The sequence below is a fragment of the Genypterus blacodes genome, unplaced genomic scaffold (assembly GCF_046128005.1).
Source record: "Genypterus blacodes isolate CSIRO-AG114 ecotype Tasmania unplaced genomic scaffold, CSIRO-AGI_Gbla_v1 ptg000065l_1, whole genome shotgun sequence".
NCBI lineage: Eukaryota > Metazoa > Chordata > Actinopteri > Ophidiiformes > Ophidiidae > Genypterus > Genypterus blacodes.
The window spans coordinates 371,400-387,648 of NW_027466877.1; the positions used below are offsets into that span (position 1 = coordinate 371,400).

Genomic DNA, 16,249 nt, shown 5'->3' on the forward strand with positions numbered 1-16,249 from the left:
CATTACTATATTTAACTCCACATAAGTCACAAAGCTCAGCGTTTAAAAAGGGCACACACACTAAAAATGAAAGTGCTCCAACATCACAAGGACTTCTGTCATTTCAACTCTGCCAATTAGCTCCCAGTGTGTCTGCATCTAAATTCAGCACAGAGGAATCGTGTGTTTTCAGTTTGGAGCCATGATTGTTGATGGATTAATACTTTTGTACAGCCAAATAGTTGATATGTTACTTTATGTTCTGCACCTCTATGTCTTCTTCATCTCCCTCTGAGGCTCTTTCACCTAAACGACACACTCAGACTTCCTCTGAATTCCATCCAAAGAGGGAAGTGAGATGATTTGATTTGAGAGCTCGTCACGGCTCACGGCTCAGGAGCAGCTTCCTCTCCTCTCGGCCTGCCTTGCTCAATTGTCTCCTCCGAGCTAAGCAATTGATTTTCTGTAACTCCTGCTTGTGTTTTATTTGAACCATCCACAAAATCCAGCTCCCGGAGATGAGAGGAGTCAGCGTTAAAGCAGCAGAGATGTGTCATGTTTCACTGGCTGCTGCGTAAAAGGAAGCAGAGGGAGCTTCAAGCCTCTTTGGAGGAATGATGACGTGTTTCACAGAGCAGAATTAGAATAGTTGTAGCTGCTTAAATGGAAGATTTGTCAGTCAAATGAGTGGATGGGCCGAATGCAGGAGGAGAGGGGAGGTGAGGGAGCAGAGAGGAGGTGAGGGGGGAGGCTGGGTAGAGCAGAGTTGGTTTCAAAGAGTCAAATGGAGCAGGTCTCATGTTTCCTTCAGGATGCTACACACAGATTATTTCCACAGAAACAGTTTGGTTCTGTCAGTCATAATGACGTGTCAGTCAAAGCTTAAAGGCTGTGTGTCACCTGAGCTCCGCCTCCTCCTTTGGTAAGTGGAAGATTAACCAGACTGATGGCTTACTTGGTTACTCCATGACTCGTGTTAAGATCAATCAGTGGCGCTTTAACTACGGAGGTATGAGCGACTTCATATGATGACTCAAATGATTTTGAGCTTTACACACACACACACACGCACATACGCACACACAAACACACACACACGAAGAGCAACTTGACTCTCACAGTAAAATGTTTTTACGTTAAGATAAGAGGCGTTAGAGGTGTTACTGGTTTTGCATGTGATGTCATAAATTGCGTGACATCAAACAATTTACGTCCTTTATTTGCTCCTGCATCCTTTAATTCTTATCTATCTTCCGATCCTTAATATTGGTTCCATTGACCTCCCTTAACTGAGTCCTGACTTGAATCCCTTTGCTGCGTTATTGAGCTGATCATTCTGATCGATCAGCACACTGTCAGCCTGGGGGAAACAGATCCCGGCTCAAGTTAATAAAAAGTGCATCTCTTTCACATGGTGTGATCAAAGTTGGCCCTCTCCTTTCACGGCCCCCCTGACCCTGCCCGTGGATGCTCTTCAGGGGGAAAAACACTTAACAAACACAGGATCTCTTTTAAAAAGCCCTGGCGCATTGTCACATTGTCATGTTGATGGCCCAGGGGTCCTGGCATAAAGAGCCTTTGAGCAGGGGGACCTGAAAGCAAGCTTCCCCCTGAATGAGAGCACCCCTTTCACCTCAGGCGGAGTATAGGAGAGGTGAGGAGGAGAGGGGGAGGGGGAGGAGATGGAGGGCGAGGAGGTAGTTTAGGTGGTCAGTGGAGTGGAGAGTCTCTTTGGTTTCAGAGCTCAGTAAGGAAACACACACACGCACACACACGTGCGCGGACACACACGTGCGCGGACACACACGCGCGCGCGCACACACACACACACACACACACACACACCATGTCCCTGGCAAGACACAGATTCAGGCCAGGACACAATCATCACAAATATCAAAACTAGAGGAGAACTCATGAGATAATACAAATCGTGTCATCATCCACAGTATGAATCTATTCACTGATCTCCAGTCGTTGATCCGTCCTTTATTTCTCCTCAGTCTCCCTGTTCAGGCGACGACCCGAGCCAATATTCAATGTATACCTATATGTTTACGGGCCAGGACGGGGTTGTGTGACTGCGGGATTGTGTGACTATGGGGTTGTGTGAGGTTTCTGGGTGGAATGTTTTTTTCTGTTTTTTTTCTGTCTCTCTCCTCTCTCTCTCTATCTCTCTCTCTCTCTCTATCACAACCTATGATGCGATCTGTACAGCCCACATTACTGTTCGACATCATCCTGTAAGAACTGTATTTAGCCTATGACATCATTGCAATTCCAATCTACTTGTACTCTACCTCAGGGTCTATGTATAAAGTTGAACAACAATAGTAGTGATAACACAACCTTCCTCTCTTCTCTCTCTCCTCTTTCCCACAATGTCATGTACAATGTTAGCTTCAATAAAAACAAATTTCCAAAAAAAAAAAGCAAAAAAAAAAAAAAAAAAAAAAAAGTCCAACAAAGTTTAATCAACAAACCCCAGCAGGCTCCATTAAGGCACAGAGCAGCACAGAGCAGCAGAGAGCAGCTGTCCACCCTCTGACTGACCATTACTCAAGAACCTCCACCATGACCATTCACTCAGTTCAGACCCTCTAACCCTTTAAACAACTCTTCATTCACCTCCAGTGCCATATGCCCGACGTCTTTCTCAACACCATTTGTTTGCGCGGAGGCCAGTAAAGGTCTCGACTCTATCTCTCATGTGACAACCATGTCCCCGTCCTCCTCACAGATGTAATTAAGTGTTAGAGGAGCTTCAGAGATGACCTCCACCAACAAAGGACGCAGAGGGAACTTGGCTGTCACCACCACACGTACGCGACGGGCGGCGGTCAGCACGGAGGATCGTCTTTCTCGAGAGGGCGAGGAGAGAGAGGAGAGAGACGGGGACAGGGGATTTTGACAGGCCCTGAACGGGGGGAGGTCAGGGGTCAGGTTTGAAGTATTGGCCCGGCAGGGAAGCTGATCTGGTTAAGCCCTTGTCTCCGTCTTCATCTGAGATGGACAGGTTCACCTCTCGTCTTCACCCTGGAGGTTCTTTCTTTCTGACCATTCAGAAGAGGAAGGAGTGGAGGTCTGGTATCAGTGAAGGAGGAGCAATCATCTGTAATTAAAAACTGTGACTGAGCCAGGAGGATGGGAAGAGAAGGTCTGTGCGGAGCAACAAGGGATGAGAACCCTAGCGCCACCATCAGGTCGACTGATGTTTCATTTGGTGCTTCAGTGCTGAGGTCACATGACCATCAAGTTTGGTTCCAGCGGACTGATTGGTTCATAAGACACAGATCGTTTGGAGGAAGGAGCCTCGTCCTACATTAAAACACTCCCAACCATTCAACCATCTTAAACCACTTGGTTCACAAGGTTTTGAGGGATCCTGCTGATAAACTGACAGGAGGACAAACGGACAAAAACGCAGACCTAAAGAGTTTAAGTTTAGAGTCTCCAGAGGTGTGTGTGTCTTCTGTGTATCCTTTAGTCCATGCAGCTCTTTCATCTTTCTCCTCTCACCCCCCCCCACCCCCCCTGTTGCACAGAGAAAGCATGGCAGAGTGTGTGTGTGTGTGTGTGTGAGAGAGAGAGAAATTGTGAGTGTGTGCGTGTGTGTGAGCTACTCAGCATGGGAAAAAGGAGCACTCCTGAGAAACTACAAACAGGAAGAGAGACACATCTATCACAAGCATACCCCCACCTCCTGCCGCCAAACACACACACACTCACACACACACCCAGTGCCTCACTCTCCTTAGTTGCCACTGTTCCCCAGTGTAACAATGGTGGCTTCCTGGAGACCGGGGTCACGGCGACGCTACGAACGCTCAAGAAATAGCGAATAGGAAGGAGCCGAGGTCTTACTCACCGTCCAACCATCACTCAAACTCACGCAACCCGTCGGCCGCTTTCTCACACACACACACACACACACACACACACACACACATACGTCATCCCAGCATTACGCAAACACTTTCCACGGCCTGCTGCGCCTGAATGCAGCGCAAACACCAGATTTGTCCAAACAGAACAGTAGACACTTTGTAGGTATTGACGGGTCGCGGCTGGAGAACGACACAGATCGGACTCTCAGATAGTTTCACTGGCTGCTGTTTATCTGGATTGGCACGAGCAACGAGCCGCCTCAGGCCGGAGCAGGAATGTTTGTTCAGACTCACATGAAAGCAGAAGCAGTGCGGCCTTCAGAGCGCCTAGCTAAGTTTCAAATCTCTAAACGCTGCACGGCAACAATCCCATCACAGCGACTGAGGTGTTTCAGCCCTCAGGCTCGTCGGGTTTCATCCGTTTAAAGTGAGAGGAGGTCTGCTCTTCATCAGAACACGCTGACAGCAGCCAGGCATCGGCGTGCAGAGGCGAGGTTGTGTCGATCCGCCCCCACTTTCACTCTCCGCCTCGACACAGCAGAAGCCTTCAAACGCCGTGTGTGTCCGTCTCTGTCCCCTAAACTGGCAGTTGGAAACGAGCTCTTCCTCCGACTCTTGGTTAAAGCACAGCTGCAGTCTCTCCCTCTCTGATCAGACACCAGGAGGTTACGTTTGTTCAGGGCAGATGTTTGCATCCATCACTGGGATTTGCCTCAGTGCAGCCAGAGAGGTCCACAGCTGTGCAGCTCCAGGAATGACAGTACAGAGGGTGTGTGTGTGCGTGTGTGTGTAGCCTGACATAAAGAGGGCACAGGGTGTGACGGGGAGCTGGGCCTGTTTGTAAGAGGACTGATCACATTAGCCTTCATTAGCCCTCTCCTGTTTGCAGGCCTGGAGGACGGGCTGAGGCTGATCTCGGTGTGTCGGCTGATGAAGAGGCAGCTGGGAGGAGGAGGAGGAGGGTGAGGGTGCGGCAGCAGGTTCCCACCGGGACGCTTGGCAAAGCGCCGAGCACGCTGCAGAAAGCAGTGATGCTCTGCCTCTTCCTGTCCCGTTGACCCTCTGAGCTTTGACACGATGACAGGAGACGGTGAGGACGTTGGCGGCTGAAGCTCCTTTCACACACGCAGACTTGGACTGGACCCGTCCCTGCTAACGTCCAGGGCAGCAGCATGTGAAGACGCAGGCACGGGTGTGTGTGAATACAAACACAACAACCTGGAGAAGCTCTGACAAGGAGAATAAACCAAATCACACAGAGCAGCCTCTCTGCAGCTTCAGGCTTCACTTTCTTTCATCGCTCTGCTGAACCTGCAGAGGACTGACTCACTATTTGGCAGCTGCGGGTCTGAACAGCGTTTATTAAAGAATGCATCCCGAGCGGTCAGGGGATGCTCCTCTGATGTATAACAGATGATAACAAACAATCCACTGCTGTCTGTTTGTGTGTGAAGGCTCCTCAGCGCTGCGGGGAGAGGAGCCGATCGGAGCCGATCGGAGCTATAACAGATCAATGCAGATGTGAGTGAGGTGAGTCATGAGGCAGGTGTGCTGCTGGTGTGTGGGTGAAGGCTGTCAAACAGGAAGCGGCGCTCAACCTCCTCTCCCTAAAGGTTGGAGTGCGTCCTCACATGGTTTTGTGGTTGAAGCTTCCTCCGCTCTGGCACTGAGTCTGAACTCCAGCTGCTGGAGTGAAGAAGCCATCAGGACAACAAGTGAGACGTTCAACCACAGTAAAGTAACATGACACACACTTCATCAGAGCTGTGTCGTACTGTCGCAGGTCCTGGAGCCTCTTCCCCTCAGGTTTCACCCTCACTCTTCCTCGCTCACAGACCAGTGTGAGCTTGTAGACTTTAACTAGAGGGAGTGGTCGTTCCATTAACCCGTAAAGATTCCCATCACGGGTTAAACGCTCATAAAAGCCCTCAGGCTCTTCCTCCACTGTCCCCCGCCCGCAGCCCGCCCCTCCCCCCCTCTCACCCCACCCATCACTGCCAGTCCAGTTTGGTGACTGATGTCCTGATTAAACTCAGACGGTGATTGATCCATCATATCCATCACCCTGCCTGTCCCTGGCACAGTATGGAGTCATCCCCTCAGCCTTTTGTGCAAAATTCCAACCTTTCAACCTTTTGTATTGCACACGTGTGTGTGTGCGCAGGTGTGTGTGTGTGTGTGTGTGTGTCAGTGTGTTTGCTCTGAGTATTCATCCTAACTGCACTTAAAGGCAAAGATGTGATTATGTACACACACACACACACACACAGAATCAATAGGATGGAAGCATACATGTGTTACACCCTCACACTACGATGAAGACTGATGAAGACTCTTACATAGACAAACTGTGTGTTAATCAGAGTAAGAGCGCCTCCATCTGTGCTCATTTCAACTGCATATCCAGACTCATTACCTTAACTGCAGTATGACTGGCATTATATAGAATAAAGTGTGTGTGTGTGTGTGTGTGTGTGTGTGTGCCTTTTTGTGTGTGTAAAGCATTATCCATTCCCATGTGTGAGTGTGACAGATGTAATTTGGTGGTCATCGTCAGTGCTAATCTAATCTCTTCTGCATATGTGTGCGAGTGTGTGGAGACACCATATGTTCATTGTGCGAGCGAGAGGGAAGTCGGGGGTTTGGCGAGGTTTTGTGTTCACGTGTCAAACACAATCTAGGATGTCACAGCGCATAAATAGCCTCTGCCTCTGTGAGTGTTTCCCCCCTCATCCATCTCACTGACAGTAGCAGAAACAGAAGCCTCCCCGAGCGGCGCTACAGGGCCGAGCTCCCAGCAGGGGGCCGGCCTGATGTGTGTGGACGCCTTGTCCTCGCTCACTGTATGGACGCCCGGGCTGAGGACGCCCCGCCGTCACCGGGCCGACCTCTGTGTGGAGCTGCCAGAAGGTCCCAAACTCATTTGTCTACTGGATATTTTGATACCCATCAGTGACCTTTGACCCCTGAGAGAGGTGTAAATGATACCAATACAAATGATCTGAAGTGAAAGACGAATGACCTTTCACCTCTGTTAGCGTGTCTACATGTCATAACTGACACGATATTTAAGAAACACGTGGCAGACGGATGGAACATTATGATGTAAATACAAACATCATTCTATCACCTTCACTCAGAAACGTTCATCATATCAACACTGATGATGTCATGACCTGCCATCGTCTGTCATCATGAGCAGTTTGAAAAGCTGCCTATGGTTACCATCTAATGATATACAGAATAACTATCACCATCTAACTCTGGTGCTCCTGCATGTGTATCATAGATGATGAAGATGAAGATGAAGATGTTTCCACACAGCCAACAGCCAAACACAAACTACCAAACACAAACTGTTGAGTGTTCTGAAGAGAGGAAGTCTGTCTGTGAGCAGAAGCATGGAGTCGACGCTCAGATCAGGCGGACGGATGGCGTGATCGCATCACTGGTTGAGCCTAACTGACGCCGTCTGCAGAGCACCACTTCCAAAGCGTGAACCAATCATAATGAAGTGGTTCCTCGTCCGTGGTGACATCTGCTCTTGTCACGTGAGGCAGGAAGTGAGCAGAGTGTGTTAGATGAGGTTAATAAGTACATTTAAACTCAGTGTCAGAGCCAAATGTTTAGATTCTCACAGCAAAGTCCTTCAAAGTGATAAAGAGACCACACACTCATGATGTAATCTCACTAATCTGCTACTGCCTGTCGGTTACAAACGTCAACAACCCTTAGCTTGAAGGTGTTTGCGAAGCTCGGGCGGAGAGCAAGAAGCTGCTAGAACAGTGGCAGGAGTACAGGGACAAATGGAAACAAAGTCTGTTTAGAGAGTGTGAGAGCAGAGGTGAGCCGGCTGGGCTGGAATGTGTAAGAATCCTCTTCCTGCCTCTTCAGTATAGTCATATATGGATGAAGCTCATGAAAAATGTATGTCAACAACCCGGCGCTATCAAAGATTTCTTGTCGAGCTGGAGCGCGGACAGATCGCCGTTTAATCTAAATTATCATAACAGTGACACGCAGCTAAAGCGTCCCTCCCTGCTCAGAGGGACAGATCAGCAGGCTTGATACCAGGAGACCCAGAGGGCTGCGAGTCCAGGGACATGAAAGACAAGCTATTCTTTTATGGGACAATAGGTGAGGATGCCCCCGCCCCCCCCACCCTGCTTCACATTCAGTACGGCCCTGCTGGAGGGGGCTTCAGCTGAAACACTCGCTCACTCTCCAGGGCACAACTAAACTTAGCTGACCCCTGCCTCGGACTCTGACCCCTCCAGAGCTCCTGTCACACGGGACGCGACCCGGTGGTGTCACAGAGTGGGAGACTTACGGAGACCAGGAACCACAAGCTGATCATCTTCCATGGAGCCTCTGGGTTTCAGATGAAGACATGACGCAGGCTCGGTCCTGTCTGAGGAGCCGAGCACGACGGCACCTCGAGCCCCACGGTTTGGGCACCACGGACTGATGGATTGTGGTTCCAGTGACCTCATGTAACCCCGGTTTGCCTCCCGCAGGCGTCGATCTTTCATGTGCCGCGAATCCACTGCAAGTCCAGGACCACGTCATGGATCCCAGAGGCTTGGCACTGGAATTTGATGAGTCAGGGGTTTCCAACACATCGTATCTCACACACTCGTCCTCTCACACTCTCACACACATGTACACACTCTACAAACACCCCCCCGGTCAGACTCTTTTTAAAGTCAGGGTGTGGCCGGCGTGATTGACAGCTGCATTGAGCTGGTTGAGTAGCGTGACACTGGTCCTTTAAATGGAGCGGACGGATTTGGACCCCCCTCCCATGGCCTTATGACACCTCCATGAAACCAAGTGACACCAACTCTTTAGCGCTGTCACCCTGCCGTAACCACACACTCTCTCCTGTGTAAATACACACACACACACACACACACACACCACACAGCTCAACTAATTTTCCCAAGTCAGTAATGTCAATTTGACACATGTAGATTCATATGTACGTGGAGTTTTGTCCATGTTTGGTATAGTTTTGTCTATATTGCTTGTTTACTTTGTTCCCTCAGCAGGTCCATGGTCCCTTAATGGAGCCTTATGATCTACAGAACGTGATCCATGTTAAATAATGTTCACTGTAGCCTCAGAAAGTGTTGTCCTTTGACCTTTGAGCCTGAAACATCTGCACGTTTCCATGGTTTCCTCTCCTAAAGTGGACTTCCGGGTGCTTAGACTCTGATCCTCCCAGCTGCTGTCCCATTTCATCACACAGGTGTACCTAATAAACTGGCACCTGTGTGTCCTCACACTGCACACACACTCATTATCTCCACAGCACAAATGCATAACGCTGAAAAATGAAAACCGTCTCCTCAGCAAACACGCTCATCCATCACACCTCGACTTCATAAAGCACAAAGTACGAGCCCTCCATCAAAAAATACATATTTGGCGGCGACTCATTGTGCTCTTGGCAAACAGCGACTCGGAGACTTATCTCATTAGTGAGCGGAGCCTGGAGGAGCGCTCAGTGCCAGGCCGTGCCACTGTAAATACACTCGAAATACACTCTCACCATCTGGAGTGTGTGTGAAAGTGTGTGTCTCTGCTTTCTCTGCGACCTGAGATAACCTCTCTGTAGGTGGTAACAGCACGCCAGGCATCAGACAGCTGTCTCCGTCTCTCACCACCATATCTCTACCTCTCTCTCTCTCCCCCCCACCCTTTCTGTCTCTCTCTACCTCTCTCTCTTCCCCACCCTCTTTGGCTCTCTCTCTATCTCTCTAATTCCCCCCCTCCCCCTCTCTCTCTCTCCTTCTCTATCTCTCTCTACCTCCCCCTCTCCCTCTCCCTCTCCCTCTCTCTCTCTCTCCCTCCCTCTCTCTCCCTCCCTCTCTCTCCGTGACCATGCGTATATTCAATCAAGTCACCAGAGAGCCAGAGGTTATTTTATTTTTCCTGGAGATCCGAGCGTCCAGGGAAACAGACAATGAAGGGATGGTCAGCGAGTTTGTCAGATGAGAAAATGCGGTTAAGGCAGCGCTCCGTGTTTACAGCCGCCGTCCCGCCTCTCCCGCTTTCCTCTCCTCGCTCCACCTGGCAGCTGACCCAGCATTTTTCACTGCACAACAACTTTAATTTGAAAGGCCAGAGTGGCAAAAGCCTCAAACCGGCTTATTTTGTTATTGTTAAGTTAACATTCTGTCTACACTCAGTCCTCCACTTCATGCCTTAAGTTTGAAGCCAGTGTTGCAATTTTGAAAATCCACTTGCTCACCCTTTCCAAATGAACAGAAATGGATGTGGACGTACTCTTAGTAACATACAGATGTGATTCAAGCATGTAAAGCATCCGTTGGTTTCCAGTATGGATCTGAATACTGCAGTGTCGCTCCTACAGGAAGATGAATGAGCAAACACTCATGCATATTCAATAAATGATGAAATCCCATTGATTCACCGCAACATGAATAAAAAGTTGAATATAGCGACTGTCTGAATGCTCAAAGCTCTTTCATTTATATTCCGTTCAGCCAAAATCAATCAGAGAGCAGCACCCCCCCCTCCCCCCGCCCCTCCTCTCGTCCATCACCGTGCCCTCCCAGGTCGTAGCCACTCTCGCTACTGTAAGACGACCCTCACGCCGCCGCAGCCGCCACTATGCGACCCTCTGACCCTTTAGCCACCTTCACTTTCCGGCCCCTCTGAGGTCGCCGCTTCCCTCTGGCCTCAGCGCCCTGCGGGGGAACCTTAACCTCCCAGAACTCTCACAGCCTCGGGGAGATAAAGGCCCAATCTGCCCCAGCCGGCACATTCCCCAGGTGTTAAATTAGGAGTTAACAAGCACTCCAGGGAAGCTCTCATCAGCACTCACACAGGGCTGCCTGATAATAATGGCTGTTAGGAAAATCTGTTTACGACGGCCTCATCTGCCGCCGTGTGTGTGTGTGTGTGTGTGAGATGAGTTGAGTCAGATTGTTGCTTAAACTGAGCGTTAAGTCAGGGTTAATATCAGCGATGATCCGCCTCCTGTGTATTCCCTTAAATAGAATGTGTAAGCAGTTAGCAGATTCTCACAGATCACAGCTGTTTCTTCACGGTTGCACATGGCACAGTTACCGCCTCTCTCCACAGGGGGCAGGGTTGCTCAGGTTGCACTGTGGGCTCATCACTCTTAACAGGTGTTAGAAATATGACCACCATTAAAATGCCACCAGATTCACAGCATTCTTCTTCTTCTTTCAGCTCTTTGGGATTCTTTTCAATCGTAATGTTGGGCGGTCCAATGCAGGGGTCAGACAAAGGCAACGAGGAAAGAAGAGACCCGGTTGTGGTTTGTTCTACACTTATGTCCTTGTTGAGGAAAGTTTCAAAGGTTCCTCTTTGTTTGGTAATCTTGCAAAATCCTAACAGAAACCTTTAAGAGAATTTCCAAGAAGGTTTCCCAGGAAAAAGGTTTTCTTGAAGGATCCAAAACTTTGAGAGAACCTCACAGGATCTCTCAGACGGTGAGTCTGGGGGAGGGGCGATCGCATGCAAAGACAAAAACTGAAACCTTAAGTATCCAAAGACTTCAGAGCCTTCAGCTGATGTGTTGCTTCTTGTTAGAGCGTGAATATCTAATCAGTCCTACACGCTAACATGCACTTCACATACATGAAACACTGCAAAACCCTGGAATGTGACAGAGCTTCATTAGCGATGCGGTGGAGAGGTGACGCTGCATTATTAGAATTATCCATCATCACACACATGCATAGGTGTCACACCCAACAGAGCCGCGTCGCAGGAATTATGCGGCACCATCTGGCCACCAGCTCATACATTATGGATCAGGGAGCAGAACCAGACATGACGGCCCTCGACCTTACTCACAGCTCGGCTCTTACTAATAACTGCCCAGTGTAGATGTGCGTGTTGATGAGTTTGAGTCTCCAGCTCGTGAATATCAGAGCTGTGTCCAGTGGTGACGGGTGAACACAGGGGCTGAGGGTCAATGGAGACCCCCCAGTCAGCTGTGGGAGTGACCCCCCCGCCCCTTCCACGGCCACGCCGCCATCTGTTGCCGTCAATCACGGACACAAGGAGTGGACCTCCGCTGACTCTCACTCCTTCTCACCTATGCTCCCTGTCGCTAATGAAAGGAGGGATCTAAATATACCGGCTGACATGTTCCTGCCGCCACGGGTGGCGGCCGCAAATTAGGCTGCAAGGTGTTATGGCAGGAGCGGTAATCCCTCCACCAGCTGGCAGTGCCCACTTTGCACGTTTGTTTAATAACCTACAGCACAAGCGGCCCTCGGAGAGCCACGGAGAACACGTGCCTCAGTACAACAAGCGCCGCTTTGCTTCAGAGTCGCCACTCCATTTTCCTCTCAGACACAGAAACAGGCCAGAGTTTCAAAGCAAACCGAACAGAAGGTCAAAAAAGGAGCCGGAGGTCTAGGCCTCCATGGTGCAGTCTTGTCTTGGACAAAAACCTGGTCTTGTGCTGTAAGCGGTGATGTCATGGTGACCTCTGGTTCACCACTGAAGACATTCAACTGGGACTCTGATGGAGGAACGGACTGAGAGGATGTGATGGTCATTGGATTTCCTGTGGCGTGTGTGAGATCCGGCACACATCTCCACTTTATCACAGCTCCGTCTGTCTGTGAGCCACTGTGTGTGTGTGTCTGTATCACCTTTGTGTGAGCTGTTTGGTTGTGTCTTCTGGCTTCTGTCAGTTGTACATCAGCTTCAGCACCAGGCCTCGTTGGCGCAGTAGGCAGCGCGTCAGTCTCATAATCTGAAGGTCGTGAGTTCGAGCCTCACACGGGGCAGCAGCTTTTAATACACAGAGGTTAGAACTCGCCTGTAAGGTAGAAGGTCTGAAGCAGAGTTCCTGCATGTTCTAGCTCTCCTCAGACTGTCTGATCTCATGTTCACTTTGACTCTGACTGCAGTGCAGGGAAACCCCCCCGAAGAAGAAACGGCCGGTTAGACATACAGAACGCTATACTCAGGCAGCTTTTGCTGACGTGTGTTGAGTTCCGTCCCCTGTGTATCTGTGTACGAGTGTGTGAGATGCGGTGAAGCATTTAGGGTTCAGCGTTGTGTGTTCATGCGTTAAGTTGCTTTCACAGCGCAAACCAGTGTCACCCTGTTCCCAGTGCTTTCTGTGTGTGTGTGCTCATTTTGCTTTGGGCAATTCTACTGTACAGGCCTCGTTGGCACAGTAGGCAGCGCGTCAGTCTCATAATCTGAAGGTCGTGAGTTCGACCCTCAGGGATTTTGTCTTGCTGTGATGGTTTCAACCACTATGGCAAACAAGCAGGACGAATGTTTCCCTGTTGGTGAAATAGACAGTCCCATACCTCACATGTAGGCACTCTGTGCCAGAAAAGATCATCAGGTCACAGCTCTTTGCTTATTCTAGTAAAAGAAAACACTGTGTAGGATAATCCAGCCATTGTCTATGGCCACTGATCCTGTGCAGGGTCATAGAGGTCTCAGCATTGACTGTAAGAGAGTAGATGTTGGACCTACAGTATATTGACCATAGCTGTGTGTATAAAATCACTGCCCCGTGTGAGGGTTGAACTCACGACCTTCAGATTATGAGACTGACGCGCTGCCTACTGCGCCAACAAGGCTGACAGATTGGCATCTGTGCTGCGCCAACGACTATGAATCTGTGCATACAATGTCTGTTGCGCGTCGGTCTCGTAATCTGAAGGTTGTGAGTTCAAACCTCAAACAGGGCAGCAGCTTTTAGGCCACAGATGCTTTAAGGCCACTGTCACCTCGAGATTGAAACGCCTGAAAACAAACTGCTGAAGAAGATTGCACATCATTTTCATGTTTAAATAGGTGTTGCCGATGTTAAACAATATCAGAATATGTTCACATCCTTACGGCTTCATTCAGTGATCTCAATGTGCTGACACTGCTGAATCCTGTCTGTCACACGGTTCCCTCTCTTGATCAAACAGTCCCATGGTCGCTCTCAGGCTTTTGTTGCAGTAATAAACTATAATAAAGCTTCTTTTTGGTTGGTTGGACATAAAGGAGCAGTTCCCCTAGCATACACAGTGTAAGTTCAACCTTATGGTCCCCATAAAGACATCTAACCCATAATAACTCTACAGTCTTGCTTCCTAGTGATTCCCTAACAACCAGCTGGCAGTGACACAAGTTGCAGTTTGGATCTAAACCTAAATGCATCCTGATCTGAAGGTAGAGAGCTGCATCTTCATCAACTCTTACCTCTGATCACAAACTCTGGGTGGTGAGCAAAACAAAGTGATGGTGGAGACGATGAATGGATGAATGTCTCTCATCTCATCCCACCTTTGACCCTGGAGAATGGCAGCACTCGTTCAGATTCTGCTCTATCGGCTGATTTTACCTGTGTACCGACCCACGCCTGCACCTGACCTCGTCTCCCGTCTCCAGCCCTCGGACCTACCCTGCCTGTCCCCGACGCCGCCTCCAGCCTGCTCCTTTGGATACTTCTGCCTACCTGAATAAATCCTTGTTGAAACTGTTAATCTGCGCTTGGGTCCTCTGTTCTGTTAAACCTTGACACATCCAGACCTTCTTCCTGAGGTGAAGGGGACCCCAGAGTCTCAGGGACTCAGAAAAGATGTGAAAGGTTTCTCTTGATTCATAAACCATGACTCCTCAGTCTTTGCCACTTTGATGAAACTTAATGCAGCCATGGAATCGTAAAGTCACATGGAGCTCCTGAGGCTGAAACCGTCTCAACCTAACCTTTACTCAAAACACACAGATCTGCTGCTTATTTACTGAAGGCAGCTCCTTAATGTGTCATTATAGACACATGATAATACAATGTATGAGGGTGTGTGTGTGTGTGGGTGTGTGTGGGTGTGTGTGGGTGTGTGTGCGTGTGGGGGGGGTTGAAGGTATAAAGGTGCTGAGTTCCTTCCTCCAACATCATCCTGACACAGAAACCTGCTGCGGCAACATCAGCTCCTCTTCATCACCACTGAGGTCAGTGTCTAAACTTTGTTTGGTCTGATTCTGTGATGCCTTTACTGTCTGAATAAAAGCTCAGTCATCTGGACTCCTTCCATGTCTCTATTCCACAGATGGCATCCTTTCTTCCGCTCCTCACACTGCTCAATGTGGCTCTGGTGAGTCTCTTTCATTCCAACTGTGTAGTGTTCTGTGCTTTCTACTTCATCTTCCTCACTTTCTCTCCTCCTTAGTTTATTGTCTGCAGATCTTCTTCATTCTCTTGTTGATATCTTAACAGGAATTTGACTCCATTGCTTTTGGATTTTCCCTCTGACTCTGTGTTTCTTCTTCCTTTACAGTTTGCCTCGGCTCGGCCAGGTCGGTCCTGCTTCCTTCCTTTGATTACATGTTGTGCAAATGAACATGAACACAATCATTGATACATTTAGATTGACTGACTGGTTTTGTGTGTTAGACTGTCCCAGTGGTTGGCTTTCTTATGGAGGTCGTTGTTTCCTGTACCAACCTGCCCGTCTGAGCATGCCTGACGCTGAGGTAACCAATCAGCTTCCAGCAGCTCTTTAGTCATTTCACCTTTAGTTCAGATGTTTTCCTGAATTTTAAAGGTTCATTCAGACTCTTTTCTTATTGTTCGATCTCTTTCTCTGCTTTCTCCTCTGGTTAGTCTGATTGCGTGAGGATGGGGGCACATTTGATCTCCTTTGGCGACGATTATTACATGTTTACGCACATTATGGAGCTGTTGATAGGCGGTGACCACGTTAGGAGCACCTGGACTGGACTAAACGACCGCAAAAAGGTCAGTGAAGTACAAGGAAAGGAAAATCCTCACAGAGTTGCATGACAACACGTCAGTCAGTTGATCTCAGGAGAGTGACGCCTTCGGTGGCCAATCACATTACTGTGGGGGAGGGGAAGACACGCCCCCTCCCAGTCAGAAGGAGAGACTCAATGTCTACGTGTTTCTTTAGTTAGGCTTTCCTTCTCTGTGAGGGTTGATTGACATGTTCGTAACCTAACACAGCAAACAAAAGTACATCACTACAGTGCTGAAGGGCTTTCAGAGAGAATTTAGGCTTTAGAAAATGATGACTTTGACTTCACTCCATCTTAGAAAGACAAGAAATATTTTTTTTCCCTCCTCATTACTTTTGTCAAAAGCACCACAGACCTCTGAAGTCTTCTTCACAGTGAGAGAACACAACCAGACGGATTCACCAAAGTTGTGTAGCACACTTGATTCTTAGACACATAAGCTCAGAGTACACACACATACAAATACTAACTATTCAATTAACAATCAATTTCCACATCCTCTTCCAGGAGGGTAACTGGGTCTACACCGATGGCTCCACATTTGACCAGTCCCTTTTAAGGAGAAACTGGGCTATGAATGAACCCAACAACGCGAATAATGA

At 48.9% G+C, this 16,249-nt stretch overlaps 1 long non-coding RNA gene and 2 other non-coding genes across 3 annotated transcripts; 2 read left to right on the forward strand and 1 right to left on the reverse strand.

Moving 5' to 3' along the window:
• Positions 1 to 12,594: 12,594 nt before the first annotated feature.
• On the forward strand, positions 12,595 to 12,667 carry trnam-cau (transfer RNA methionine (anticodon CAU)). The gene has a single exon. It is a non-coding gene; the product is annotated as a tRNA-Met (tRNA).
• A 740-nt stretch (positions 12,668 to 13,407) lies between these two features.
• trnam-cau (transfer RNA methionine (anticodon CAU)) lies at positions 13,408 to 13,480 on the reverse strand. Its single transcript has one exon. It is a non-coding gene; the product is annotated as a tRNA-Met (tRNA).
• Positions 13,481 to 14,796: 1,316 nt separating this feature from the next.
• On the forward strand, positions 14,797 to 15,181 carry LOC143004327 (uncharacterized). The gene is made up of 3 exons (XR_012963955.1): positions 14,797 to 14,843; positions 14,942 to 14,986; positions 15,170 to 15,181. It is a non-coding gene; the product is annotated as an uncharacterized LOC143004327 (long non-coding RNA).
• The last annotated feature ends 1,068 nt before the right edge of the window (positions 15,182 to 16,249 follow it).